This window comes from Lissotriton vulgaris, chromosome 3_1, assembly GCF_964263255.1.
Source record: "Lissotriton vulgaris chromosome 3_1, aLisVul1.2, whole genome shotgun sequence".
Classification (NCBI taxonomy): Eukaryota; Metazoa; Chordata; class Amphibia; order Caudata; family Salamandridae; genus Lissotriton; species Lissotriton vulgaris.
This window is the reverse complement of record NC_141689.1, coordinates 2,052,093,695-2,052,108,368: the sequence shown is the minus strand read 5'-3', so window position 1 is coordinate 2,052,108,368 and position 14,674 is coordinate 2,052,093,695. Positions and strand designations below refer to the sequence as shown.

Below are 14,674 nucleotides of genomic sequence, written 5' to 3'. Positions count from 1 at the left end.
ACAGGCAAGTCACTGATGGTGCCTGTTTGCACAGGGTGGTCACTCCTTGACCACAAGGGAGATTCTTCAGTCTTCTAGTTGCAGAAGAATGTCGAAGGTCCAGAGTTTTGTTTCAGAGTTTCAGTTCAGGATAATCTAGAGTCTCTAGACTCAGCTCCTAGTTTTATACCAATCTAAGGGGCTGGATTACCTGCTAGGACCCTCCGATGGGTGGAACATGGGAAGGGGGTGGTTACACCCCTTTCCCTTTGTCCAGTTTCGCGCCAGAGCTGGGGCTGGAGTGCTCCAGCAACTGGTTTGAACCGGGCTATGCATGGAGCACCTTGTGTGCCCCAGGTAGTGTCATTTCATTCAACCCACCCTGCCCCTATACACTATAGCCTGTCTGGGGAGGTGCTAGCACCTCCCAAGGCAGGAAACCTAAAAGTCTAGGCTTTCCTCCCTGGAAGGGCTCCCAGCTGCATGTGGTCAGACTTTTGTCTGTGGCAGCAGCAGCATCCATTTTGTGATGCTGAGGCTCTGTTTAACTTTAACCGGGTAAAGCTACAACTACATGTCTTCTCCCTCTAGAAGGGTAGAATGCTACCCCCATCGCCAGAACTGGCGAGGGGGTAGTGTTCCAGAGCGTATGACCCCTTACCCGACATGTTTTGATAAAGTCAAACCAAAGTTAGCATTAACCGTGAGGATTATAATGCACTTAAGAGTATATGGTATGGCTATATCATAGAACAGCTATACGGACATGGTTCCGAAAGCTGCAGACAGGCTCAGCTCATGTTAGAGTACCATCTCACATAAAACCAAGCACTCTGCCTTCAGGATTGTCAAGGCCTGCCATAGGAGTGACTCATAGGTATATATGTGTCTATATGTAATGGTAGGTTTAGGGATACTATACCTAAGCCAGGGGTGATAACACGACCTTGCCCCAGCTGAGTGATCAGCCAGTTGTGTCCATGTGGAGGCCAGCCAGGGGTGACATAATACATGCTGCAGCCCCTGGTAGGCCTTGGCTGCACCTATGCCCTTGGTACCTATGGTACACTATACATGGGCTCACAAAGGTGACCCAATACCCAATTAGGTATGTACCTAAAGTACATGGTATTAATTTAGAGAGAGAACAGCTGGGCTGTGGGTCTGACTAGCCGGCACACAGCCACACTAAAGTCGAGAAACCAGTATATCTGAGCAAAATGTGGGGGTGACCATAGGAAGCAGACCCTACTCTCCTACAACGACTTACAACATGGACGCCATCTTACAATGATCAACAACTCCGAAACTTCACCTGCATAGATCGACCGATTCTGCCTCACACAAAGAATCCTCCTAAATCCTTCAATAATCAGTGAAGAGTGCACAAAATAAAAGAAATAAAATAAAATCCAAAATTAGAAAATTATAATAACAAATCAGAATTTCGTTGCCCGTTCTACAATGATAAACATTACAAAAACTTCACTTGTCAATACCAATCCTAGTACCACATTACTAATTTCCAAATACTTTACAAAAAGCATATATAATCAATTTTCTCATTAAGACCCCTGGGTTCCTGCGTTTCTAAACGTTTGATCCAGTAGATCTCCCTTTGAAGCAGAGATCTGGTTAGATCCATGCCTTCGTGTAATTTTGTTTTTTCTAGTACTGAAAACTGAATATCGGCAATGTTGTGTTTCACCTCAATCCAATGTTTAGCTAAATTGCTTTTAATGTTTTTATTTCGAATTGTGCTCTTATGCTCTGATATACGAATTTTCAGTTTGCACTCAGTCTTTCCTACATATAATTTCCCGCATGGGCATTTTATGTAGTAAATAAGATTACTAGAATTACAATCAGAATCATGGTGTAGTGAAATGGTTTTTCCAGTCTGCGGATGATGTAATGTTGCACCAACTATTACATTGTGACAATGAACACAATTAGCACATCTTCTAATTCCTTTATTCTCTTTTTCTTGTTGTTGCACTGGTGGACTCATCAATATTTCTTTCAGATTTTTTTGAACGAGTAAAAGCAAAAATCGTCTTTTGAATGAATATCCCTTGAAAGTCGGGTTCACTTTGTATTAGTTTCCAGTGACGAATCACAATGTTTTTTATTCTCTAAGAACTTGTTGAGAATTTTGAGACAAAAACATGCCTCTCCAACAATTTCTTAGGTTTTTGTTTCAGTAAGTTTTCTCTATCAAAGGCTGATATACGATTTTTCGCTCTATCTAGAACCTCTTTTGGATAACCTCTTTCGACATATTTTTGGTGTTGTAATTCCAAATGTTTTCCAAATCCTGTGGCACAGAGCAAATCCTTTTCATTCTCATATACTGTGAGAATGGAAGATTATTTTTGAGATTTTGAGGATGAAAGCTTTGAAACAATAAAGCATTGTTATTTTTATTTTTTTTATAAATAACATTTTTTATTAAGAAGAAAAAAAAGAGCATATCAAGCAATAAATGGACAAAAGGATACAAAAGACATAAAATACAATTTAGCCACATATATGTTGAAGCTGGAGGATCTTTAAAGAGCAACCTTCGCCCCAAATATCACCATGACAACTAAAGATATCAAACAATATACGAATACACAGGGACAAAAAATGGAATACAATTCAGCCACATGTATGCCTAATTCGAAAGATCCCTAGGGGGCAGATCTCGCCCTATCCATCGCCATGTCTGCAGTAGGAGAACTGCAGATCTCGCCTCTGTACACATTCCACGGCCCCCACTTCTTGTCCCACTTTTTATGGCAACCTCTGAGTTTATACACAGTTTTCTCGGCCAACATAGCCCTGTCCATCTCTGCCACCCATCTTATCACAAGCGGGCGGTCAGGAGAGCCCCAGTGCTGTGCTATGGAACTTTTAATAAGGAGGCACCATAGGCCCAACCACTGGGGTTCTATGTCCGTCAAGTCAGTCGCCTCCCAAACATTGAGGATCCCTCCGCGGGGAACAATAAAGCATTATTGACATCAGTTTCTTTTTGGAAAATTTCAGTCTGAATCTTAGATGCTTTAAGTTTAATAGCAAAAACAGCTAAACAAATGCCAATACTGTAACTGCTTATTTATAAAGGACCTTTGGTTTCCACAAGAATTGAACTAGGTGTGAGTTTTGACAGTGTCAGTCTGACTCTCTTTTATTTTTCATACAATTTTTTCAAAGTTTTTGTTGGTTATGATTCACCAAAATACACAAATATGAAAAGCAGAGACAATACACAAAACACAATTAATAAAAATGACATTTTCATAAAATACACAATAGTGGAAAAACTTTCATACGTTGTTGATCAACATCAGCACTCCAATCTCACACTCTCACACAAACCATACATACACGAATCACTATTTACAGTTGAATGTCACAAAACACAATTGAATACACCAAAGAAAATTGTTTGTTTGAATTAACGATTTTTAACCATAAATGATAATGGTCTTCTCAATTATGCTCTTAAGGTGTAGAAAAACGGTCTACGCGTTTCGAACCCCTAACTGGTGAGGGGGTTCTCATCAGGACCTCAAAGCTGTAGGGAAGAGATATGAGATCGCTATCAATAAATGTGAAAATTGGTGGAAAGCACTAGTAGCCCCTTACTGGTGTTGCCTCTTACCTTAACAAGGAGTGTGCCCTTTTTAAGAAGAAAACCGGACGTTGACCACTGCAATGGAATAATGAAGAAATACAGCCAATCAATCGACCTGTTTATGCAGCCAATTAATTGTTTACAACAAAACACCCAGTCATACTTACATAGCTTCTGGTAGTTTATTAAATTGAATGGTCTGTGGGGGAAATGAACAGGGGAGCTTGATAAGCGAAAAGATGTAAGGTTTTTGTTTTAGGTCTGGTAAATTCAGGTGGAAGGAAAGCGTACTTTATAAACTTGTGTGGAAGCGGGGCTTGCGGGGAGCCGAGAGTAAATCAAGGACCTGTGAAATGATGGAAAAAGTTGTGTGAGCATTGGCGCTAAAATCCATGGGGGATACACTCTAAAAACTGTTGTAGCGTCCGTTGTGAAGCAACGCTTACCTCCAAGATCGTATCACTATCCAAAACGCAGCGTCTGTTCTGTGTCACCGATTTACACAACTGCGGTGCGCCGGTGTCGTTTTCCCAGAAATGACATGTAGCGCGTTGTCTTCTGGTATCTGAAAGAGACACGTTAGTGATAGATTCCTTACCTTAGAATATCCCCAGGCGTCAGACTGGATCCGGAAACTTTTGCGTAGCAATACCCCTGCGCGCTGGTAGGCGTCGTCTGCGGCTCCGCGTCCGTCGTCGGCGTCGTGAGCGCCGGGATGACGTCGTCGGAGTACTTAGACGGCGCCCATGCGCGCTGACGTCAGTTCTTCTTTTTTCCGCGCCAGCTAGCGCAGATCCGGAAGAAGCTCTACCCCCAGTCACTTTTTGACTGAAAAGTTTTTGATCCTTTTTGATCTCTTTTAGTCGACTGTCTCGACTATCGGTGCCAGGGATGCCCGGGTTCAAGCCTTGTACGAAGTGCGGCCGACTCATGTCGGTCACGGACCCCCATCGCCGGTGCCTGAAGTGCTTAGGCCTCGACCACGACGATCGAACCTGCGTCGACTGCCGGGCCCTGACGTCGAAGGCTAGGCGGGAGCGGTCCCGCAAGCGTCTCGAGCTGAGGCACTCGGCCCGCGCCGCTCCAGGTCCCGGTCCCACGGGAGGTCGAGGGACAGGTCGCGAGGTCGGAGTCATCGACGTTCCGGAAGTGGACACCGATCGTCTGGTTCCAAGTCCTCAGGTAAGAGGCATGAGAGGTCGGAACGACACCATCGGTCCTCCGACCCGCCCCGACGCTCGCTCGATGCGGCCGGGGACTCGGGCGACACCGCCCACGCGGCTCCGCGGGAGTCGCAAGCGTCGCCGCCTGCCCCACACCTTCGGGTCCCTGGGCACGGCGCGTCGCAGGAGGAGGTCGAGAGGTACCTCATGGCCATGAGGGCCCTCCCTCCTCAGTCGGTTCCCGTGGCGCCTTCGGGCCGATCGGCTCCGTCTGGAGGTCCTTCCGGGTCGGGTACTTCGGGCCCGGCGCCGCTGGCGACTTCGGTCCCGGCGCCGCGCGACCTCGCTGGATCCGGCTCCGGGACCTCGCCGGTCGACCTTACGACCTCGCCGGCGCCGTCCCTTCAGGTGTCGTCCCCGGCAGCCGATGTGGTTGCCGACCCCAATGCTTCCTACGGTCCTACTCAGGAGTCGGAGGGGCGCCGCTGGGCGCCGATTCCGTCGGCCTTTGGAGACTTCTATCTCCACGAGGAGGCCCTGGCTGTTAATCCTGGTCTCCAGGAGCCATGTGACGAGGAGCAATGGGAGGGGTCCGAGGACCCTCTGGCACGTGATTGCCAGTCGCATCAGGACTGGACATATGAGCTTGGGGAGGCCAGTGGTATTGACACCTCGCCAGACACTGGATTTACGTCGCCCCCGACTGTGGCTTCGGAGGCGGGTTCTGCTTACAGCGTAGTGTTGACGAAGGCAGCTAAGGCCTTAAACCTTCAGCTCCCCGTCGCGGCCGTGAGGACTAATCTCCTCACTGAGGTCCTCAAACAGCAGTCCGGCTCCGCGGAGCCCCTCCTGCCGTTCAATGAGGCCTTGTGTGACGTTCTGCTGGGCACTTGGTCCAAGCCCGCCACAGGCCCCCCTGTGGACAGGAACGTGGCCAGACGCTACCGCCCGGCACCGGGCGACCCTTGCTTTTTGTCCACCCATCCCACCCCCGAGAGTCTGGTCATCCAGGCCTCTAACTCCCAAACCGCATTCCCGTCGGCCCCGCCCGACAGGGAATCCAAGAGATATGAGCAGTTCGGGAAGAAGGTCTTCTCGTCTGTGAGCCTAGGGCTACGGTCTGTGAACACCAACTGTCTCTTGGGCCGCTACACCCACACTCTGTGGGACACGGTTGCGGAGGTGCTGCCACAATGCCCTGAGGAGGTCAGGGCTAAACTCAGCCAAACCCTTGCGGACGGCCGAGATGCGGCACGCTTCTCTATCCGGTGTGGGCTGGATACCACGGACTCACTGGCCAGGGCGATGGCAACGACGGTGGCGGTTCGACGCCACGCCTGGTTGAGGTCCGCCAACTTCTCGGCCGATGTCCAGGCCACCCTTCTGGACATGCCGTTTGATGGCCGTCGCCTCTTCGGCGACAAGGCAGACAATGCGCTGGAACGTTTCAAGGACTCCAGGGCCACGGCCAAGTCCTTGGGCCTTACGGCCCCACGCCAGCAATCGGGTGCCTTTCGCTCCTTTCGTGGCCACGGAAGGGGCGCCCCACCTCGGACCGTCAGCCACGCGCCGCAGAATGTTCAGCAACGCGGTGGCGGCCGTGGGAACCGCCGTGGCGGTGGTCGGGGCCAGCGGCGAGGCCAGTCCACACCTCCCTCAGCAGCCCCCGCCTCAAAACCTTCCTAGTCCGAGTTTTCAGGCCCATGTGACGCCTGTGGGAGGCAGGGTTCGCCATCACCTCTCCCACTGGCATTCAGTCACTTCGGACAGGTGGGTGCTGCAAATTGTCCGAAGGGGTTTCTCCCTCCCCTTCGAGTCTTCCCCTCCATCCATGCCACCTCAGTACCACCGTGTGTCGGGGGATCACTTGCAACTTCTGCAAGAGGAGGTTTCGGCCCTCTTGGCCAAGAGGGCCATCGAGCGCGTTCCTGGGCCAGAAGTAGGACGTGGTTGTTACTCCCACTACTTTCTGGTACCCAAGAAGGGCAAAGGGGGCCTACGCCCTATCTTGGATCTGCGGAACGTCAACGGCTTCCTCCGGACGGAGAAGTTCAAGATGCTCACTTTGGCTCAGGTCCTGGCTGCCCTGGACCCGGGAGACTGGATGGTAGCGTTGGACTTGCAGGACGCCTATTTCCACATCCCCGTCCTGCCGGCCCACCGGCGTTACCTACGGTTCGTGGTAGGCCAAGAGCACTTTCAGTTTACCGTGCTCCCCTTCGGCCTTGCCAGCGCCCCACGGGTGTTCACGAAGGTGATGGCGGTGGTCGCAGCCCATCTGCGCAGGCAGGGGATATCTGTCTTCCCCTACCTCGACGACTGGTTGTTGAAGGCGGGCTCGCCCCAGTCAGTCGTCAGCCACCTTCAGACTACGGCCGACCTCCTGCACTTGCTGGGGTTCTCCATCAATGTGCCGAAGTCACACCTGTGTCCCTCTCAAAAGCTCCTCTTCATCGGAGCGGTTCTCGACTCGGCGCAGTTTCGGGTTTACCCACCCGAACAGCGGGTTCGGGATATTCAGGCTCTGATTCCTGTCTTCAGGCCGTTATCCCGGGTCTCGGTCAGGTTGACGCTGCGGCTTCTGGGGCTGATGGCCTCCTGCATCCTTCTGGTGCGTCACGCCAGGTGGCGGATGCGGGCTCTGCAGTGGGACCTGAAGTTTCAGTGGGCCCAGCATCAGGGCAACCTGTCCGATCATGTCCTGATCTCAGAGGGCACTGCGAAGCAACTGCAGTGGTGGCTCACGGACCGCGACTGGGTCAGTGGCAGACCCCTCTCCCTACCCCAGCCGGAGCACGTAGTTGTGACGGACGCGTCCCTCCAGGGCTGGGGAGGCCACATGGGAGAGGCGGAGATCAGAGGCCTCTGGTCTCCGGCGGAGTCCCGGCTCCACATCAACCTTCTGGAGCTGCGGGCGATTCGTCTTGCACTGAAGGCATTCCTCCCCTCTGTCAAGGGGAGCGTAGTGCAAGTGTTCACCGACAACACCACCGCCATGTGGTACTGCAACAAACAGGGCGGTGTGGGGTCGTGGACCCTCTGCCAGGAGGCTCTGCGCCTCTGGCAGTGGCTGGAACATCAGGGCGTGACCCTGGTGGTTCAACACCTGGCAGGCTCTCTGAATGCCAGGGCGGACGAACTCAGCCGCCGGTGCATGATGGATCACGAATGGCGTCTGAACTCGGACGTGGCGCAAGGTCTCTTTCGACAGTGGGGAGAGCCTTGGTTAGATCTATTCGCCACAGAAGAGAACGCGCAATGTCAGCAGTTCTGCGCGTTGGAGTTTCCAAGGCGGCACTCGCTCGGAGACGCTTTTCGTCGCGAGTGGAGCTGCGGTCTGTTGTACGCCTTTCCGCCTATACCACTTCTGCCCAGAGTGCTGAAGAAGATCAGGCGCGACCGGGCCCAGGTCGTCCTTGTGGCTCCGGACTGGGCACGAAGATACTGGTATCCCGAGCTACTCAGCATGTCAGTCGATCCCCCGATTCGTCTGCCTCTTCGGGAGGACCTTCTTTTGCAGCAGCAGGGGACGGTCCTGCACCCGAACCTGTCCAGTCTCCACCTACAAGCTTGGAGATTGAGCGGCGGCAGTTGAGGCCATTTGACTTGCCTCCCGCAGTCTGTGATATCATTCTGGCAGCCAGGCATCCCTCCACAAAGTCGGTATACGCCTGCCGGTGGAACAGATTTGTGGCATGGTGCACAGCAAAGGCTGTGGATCCTCTCTCTGCACCCCTTTCGGAAGTGCTGCTCTTTCTTCTTTCCCTTGCCCAGCAGGGCTCTGCTCTGGGCACTCTTAAAGGGTACCTTTCTGCTCTATCAGCCTTCTTGAGGCTACCAGATCAGCCTTCTTTATTCAAGTCCCCTATTGTGAGTAGATTTCTGAAGGGCATCACGCACATGTTCCCTCCCGTTCCCTTCGTGATGACCCAGTGGGACTTGAATCTGGTTCTCACCTATCTGATGTGTGCTCCCTTTGAGCCGCTTCATAACTGCCCTCTTCGTCTCCTTACTCTAAAGACGGCCTTCCTGGTTGCCATCACCTCTGCCAGGAGGGTGAGTGAGCTCCAGGCTCTTTCTTCTTCTCCACCTTTCCTGTCTGTTCATCCTGATAAGGTGGTGTTACGTACACGACCTTCCTTTCTGCCCAAGGTTGTCACGGCCTTCCACATCGGGCAGTCCATCACTTTGCCCACCTTCTTTCCGCCTCCGCACCCCTCGAAAGAGGAGGAGAGGCTCCACCGTCTGGATCCAAAACGTGCGCTCTCCTACTACCTAGATCGCACACGCCAATTCCGGGTGGATGACCAACTCTTCGTTGGTTACGTGGGCGCGAAGAAGGGAAAGGCTGTGCACAAGAGGACCATCTCTAGGTGGATCATCTTGTGTATTCAAGCATGTTACTCCATGGCGAGGAAGGAGCCCCCGGCTGGATTGCGGGCTCACTCCACTCGGGCCACGGCAACGACAACTGCCCTGGGCCGCGGTGTCCCCCTGCAGGACATCTGTCAGGCAGCCACGTGGGCCTCGCTGCACACGTTCGCGAGACACTACTGCCTGGACAGTCAAGTCCGGAGGGATGGCTTCTTTGGCCGTTCCGTCCTCCAGGACTTTCTGGTGTGATATTGGTTCGCAGACCCACCACCGGGGTTGGTATTGCTGGGGTATCTATTCTAAGGTAAGGAATCTATCACTAACGTGTCTCTTTCAGATGCACAAGTTACTACTTGTGTAACGATATATCTGTAAGAGACATTAGTTAGTGATAGATTCCTTACCGACCCACCCATCCTCCCCGTTCTGCGAACCGATATCTAGGGTTAAGGTCATCCCCTTTCAGGGCCCTAGTTTCATGGCACCAGTGTTAGTTCTATCATGGCTCTGCGTATCTGGCGCGGAAAAGCTGTGTTATCAGAACCGACGTCAGCGCGCATGGGCGCCGTCTAAGTACTCCGACGACGTCATCCCGGCGCTCACGACGCCGACGACGGACGCGGAGCCGCAGACGACGCCTACCAGCGCGCAGGGGTATTGCTACGCAAAAGTTTCCGGATCCAGTCTGACGCCTGGGGATATTCTAAGGTAAGGAATGTATCACTAACTAATGTCTCTTACAGATATATCGTTACACAAGTAGTAACTTGTGCAATGGTGCTTCTGGGGAATGTAGATTTGCGCTACTTTTTCTACGAAATTGAGGGCTGCTATTACAAATTTATGGACGCTGATATTAGTCTGAAGTTGAACTCAGTGGTCTTGTTCCTTATTATGTTTAGTCGGACCGTTTGATGAACAGCGCCAATGTTGGTTTCACAGAGATGTCCATTCCGCATTGTCTGCCTAAAGTAAGGCTTCTGGGAAACTTAGTTTTCGTTAGACATTCTGCTGAATTGTGAACTCCCAATATGGATTTTGAATAATGAAAGGGATCTTCTGAATGGTCACGTTTCTATTTATCTTGTAGATCAGTCCCGTTGGCACTATTTTTATTGACGTGCTAAACTGATGATGAATCCTAAAAGGCATCATGGAAATTCTTTTAAGGACTAATTCATTGGAGCCTCGCACAGTATTGTGTTGGGTGTGATGGTAATAGAAAAGGGTAGGCTTCAGGGGGGACTAGAGTGTAAAGGATGAGTCCAATTCTAATGACTGCCTCAACCAAGCCGAGTCAGGAATTAATTAAGCCTGTAAACTTCTGACATTTTGTTAAGACCTTCCACTGCTTTGTTGAATTTCAAAATAAGCATCGCTTCTCTTTTCGATAATTTCTTATCCAGGTCTCCACCTCTTTGGTCTCTGTCCACCTTTAGAATCACTGTCCATTTGATATCAGATTCTTTATGGGCCATGGTGTGCCAGTGGTTAACCAATAGAGCTGTAAGAACATTCATCTTTATTCTCGACTTGTGCTGGGTGATTCATGTTCATGGATGTAGTGTCATTGTACACTCAAATACCTCAAGAGGAAGGATTGCATGTGCTGGAACACTTTCTAGAGACACGAGAACGATCTCACCAAGTTCCAACAGAATGCATTCTCAAGTTGGCGAGCTTTTCCTTAAAGAAAAATTATTTCAACTTTGATGGTGTTTTTTCCTACCAAATAAGCGGAGTAGCGATGGGGTGTCCGTTCGCCCTGGAGTTAGCAGTACTATTCATGGCCAAATATGAAGACACTTTCATTTATAATAATAATCCATACATCAACATCGAATATTGGAGCAGATATATCGATGACGTGTTCTTCGTTTGGACTGGACAGGAGGAACAACTTAAAGAATTCCATCAATGGCTTAATAACCGGACCCAGGAGATTCAGTTCAGTCTAAATTACTCAAAATACAGAATGCCATTCCTGGATGTGGTAGTTTACCCAGCAGATGGAGGGCAAGATGTACAAGAAAGAAACAGATCGGAATAAGTCACTCCACTTTTCAAGCAACCACCCAAGAAGCATGAAAGATAACTTGCCCTATGGGCAATATCTTCGAATTAATCAGAATTGTCATTTTAAGGACGAGTATTTGAGCAATGCTACTAAACTAACTACCAATCTCCTTGAACGGGGATACCCAAAAAAACTCCTGAAAAGATCCATGAAACGAGCGTGGTGGACACAACGCGAAAGTTTACTCGAAAGAAAGACAAGAAAATGAAACTCACAGGATTGTTTTTGTTTCAACATACTGCCCAAACTCCAATCTACTGAAAAAGGTGATAGCCAGTAACTGCCATTTAGTAAAAAATCTGCATGCATCTTTCAATGCAAAGCCACTATTTGCGTTCAAAACTAACCGCAGCATTGCCAATTATTTAGTGAGAGCAGCAATGCCAGAAAAAGAAGTAATTTCAGTCAGAACCTTTGTCCGCTTACCTCACATAGTAGGACACAAGAAGTATGGATCCTGCTTATGTTGTTCTACCACAGAAGAAGGGTCCATCTTCCAATATAAGAACATCTTTTGGAAGCATAACTCCTTCACGAATTGCAGATCAAGAAATGTCGTATATGGCATTAAGTGCCCATGCGATCTTCTATATATTGGCAAGACGAACCAGGAGGTTCGAACACGAATCACCCAGCACAAGTCGAGAATAGAGATGAATGTTCTTACAGCTCCATTGGTTAACCACTGGTACAACATGGCCCATAAAGAATCTGATATCAAATGGACAGTGATTCTAAAGGTGGACAGAGACCAAAGAGGTGGAGACCTGGATAAGAAATTATCGAAAAGAGAAGCAATGCTTATTTTGAAATTCAACACAGCAGTGGAAGGTCTTAACGAAATGTCAGAACTTTACAAGCTTAATTAATTCCTGACTCTGCTTGGTTGAGGCAGTCATTGGAATTGGACTCATCCTTTTCACTCTAGTCCCTCCTGAAGCCACCCCTTTTCTATTACCATCACACCCAACACAATACTGTGCGAGGCTCCAATGAATTCGTCCTTAAAAGAATTCCCATGACGCCTTTTAGGATTCATCATCAGTTCAGCACGTCAATAAAAATAGTGCCAACGGGACCGATCTACAAGATAAATAGAAACGTGACCATTCAGAATATCCCTTTCATTATTCAAAATCCATATTGCGAGTTCACAATTCAGCAGAATGTCTAACGAAAACTACGTTTCCCAGAAGCCTTATTTTAGGCAGACAATGCGAAATGGACATCTCTGTGAAACCAACATTGGCGCTTTTCATCAAACGGTCCGACTAAACATAATAAGGAACAAGACCACTCAGTTCAACTTCAGACTAATATCAGCGTCCATAAATTTGTAATAGCAGCCCTCAATTTCGTCGAAAAAGTAGCGCAAAACTACATTCGCCAGAAGCACCATTCCCAGAAGACAACGCGCTACAGGTCATTTCTGGGACACCGGCGCACCGCAGTTGTGTAAATCGGTGACACAGAACAGACGCTGCGTTTTGGATAGTGATACGATCTTGGAGGTAAGCATTGCTTCACAACGGGCGCAACAACAGTTTTAGAGTGTATCCCCCATGGATTTTAGCACCAATGCTCACACAACTTTTTCCATCATTTCACAGGTCCTTGATTTACTCTTGGCTCCCCGCAAGCCCCGCTTCCACACAAGTTTATAAAGTAAGCTTTCCTTCCACCTGAATTTACCAGACCTAAAACAAAAACCTTACATCCTTTCACTTATCAATCTCCCCTGTTCATTTCCCCCACAGACCATTCAATATAATAAACTACCAGAAGCTATGTAATTATGACTGGGTGTTTTGTTGTATGTTGTGAACTATTAAGTGGCTGCATAAACAGGTCGATTGATTGGCTGTATTTGTTCATTATTCCTTTGCAGTTGTCAACGTCCGGTTTTCTTATTAAATAGGGCACACTCCTTGTTAAGGTAAGGGGCAACACCAGTAAGGGGCTACTAGTGCTTTCCACCAATTTTCACATTTAGTGATATCGATCTCATTTCTCTTCCCTACAGCTTTGAGGTCCTGATGAGAACCCCCTCACCAGTTAGGGCTTTGAAACGTGTAGACCGTTTTTCTACACCTTAAGAGCATAATTGAGAAGACAATTATCATTTATGGTTAAAAATCGTTAATTCAAACAAACAATTTTCTTCGGTGTTTTCTAATTGTTTTTTGTGACATTCAACTGTAAATAGTGATTCGTGTATGTATGGTTTGTGTGAGAGTGTGAGATTGGAGTGCTGATGTTGATCAACAACGTATGAAAGTTTTTCCACTATTGTGTATTTTATGAGAATGTCAATTTTATGAATTGTGTTTTGTGTATTGTCTGTGCTTTTCATATTTGTGTATTTTGGTGAATTATAACCAACAAAAACTTCGAAAAAAATTGTATGAAAAATAAAAGAGAGTCAGACTGACAGACTGTCAAAACTCACACCTAGTTCAATTCTTTGTGTGTGGAAACCAAAGGTCCTTTATAAATAAGCAGTTACAGTATTGGCATTTGTTTAGTTGTTTTTGAATTCAGAGGCTTGGCCTTACTGTAGGAAGCCCACACCCAGTGTTGTTATTCCATTAAGTTTAATAGCAACATCTAAAAAAGAAATTTCAGTCTCACTAGTTGTATGAATGAATTGTATTTGTTCATCAAACTCATTCAATGCAGCGATTTTCTTTTCCAAACATTCTCTACTGTAAATCTATAGAACAAAAATGTCATCAATAAACCTGCAGTAATGAACTGCATGCTCTTGCTTTTCATGATCTCTGTAAATAAAGTCAGACCAAAATTTGGCCATAAAAGTATTGGCGTACGCAGGAGCCCCTGCGAACCCCATGGATGTACCGTTCTGTTGTAAAAAGAACTTGCTGTCCCATTAAAAATGACTGTGATATATACAAAAATGAAGAAGTTCCAAAATGAAAACTGTATCAGCCCTTATCGAAGGTTGACTCAGCAAAGCCCATTCAACAGCTTCTAGACCAGATTTGTGTGGGATAGAAGTGTACAAAGATTTGACATCTATTGTACACAAAAACCTTCAACCTACCTTAGAGGTGCCTTACATGTAAGAAAAGGGAAGTTTAGGGCCTGGTAAGTAGGTGCACTTACCAGGTCGACATGGCAGTTATAAATTGCGTGTACAGACAATGTAGTGGCAGGTCTGAGGCACATTTGAAAGACTGCTTGTTTGTGTGACAATCAGTGCTGCAGGCCCACTAGTAGCAATTGATTTACAGGTCCTGGTCACACGCACTGCACTTTACTAGGGACTTAAAGTATATCAAATATGCCAATCATGGAGAACCATCGTAACATAATTTACAGTAGGAGCACTTACACTTTATCACTGAATAGCAGTCAAAAAGTGTGCAGAGACACTAAACCAACAAAAACAGGATGTCAGAAAGCAAAATATGCCAGGTCTAACAGTCCTGAATC

General features: G+C 48.1%; 1 protein-coding gene across 8 annotated transcripts in view; it reads left to right on the top strand.

The window, feature by feature from the left end:
• Positions 1-14,674, top strand: part of PCM1 (pericentriolar material 1) — a 1,333,387-nt gene that overhangs the window by 1,115,041 nt on the left and 203,672 nt on the right. The window lies entirely within an intron of this gene.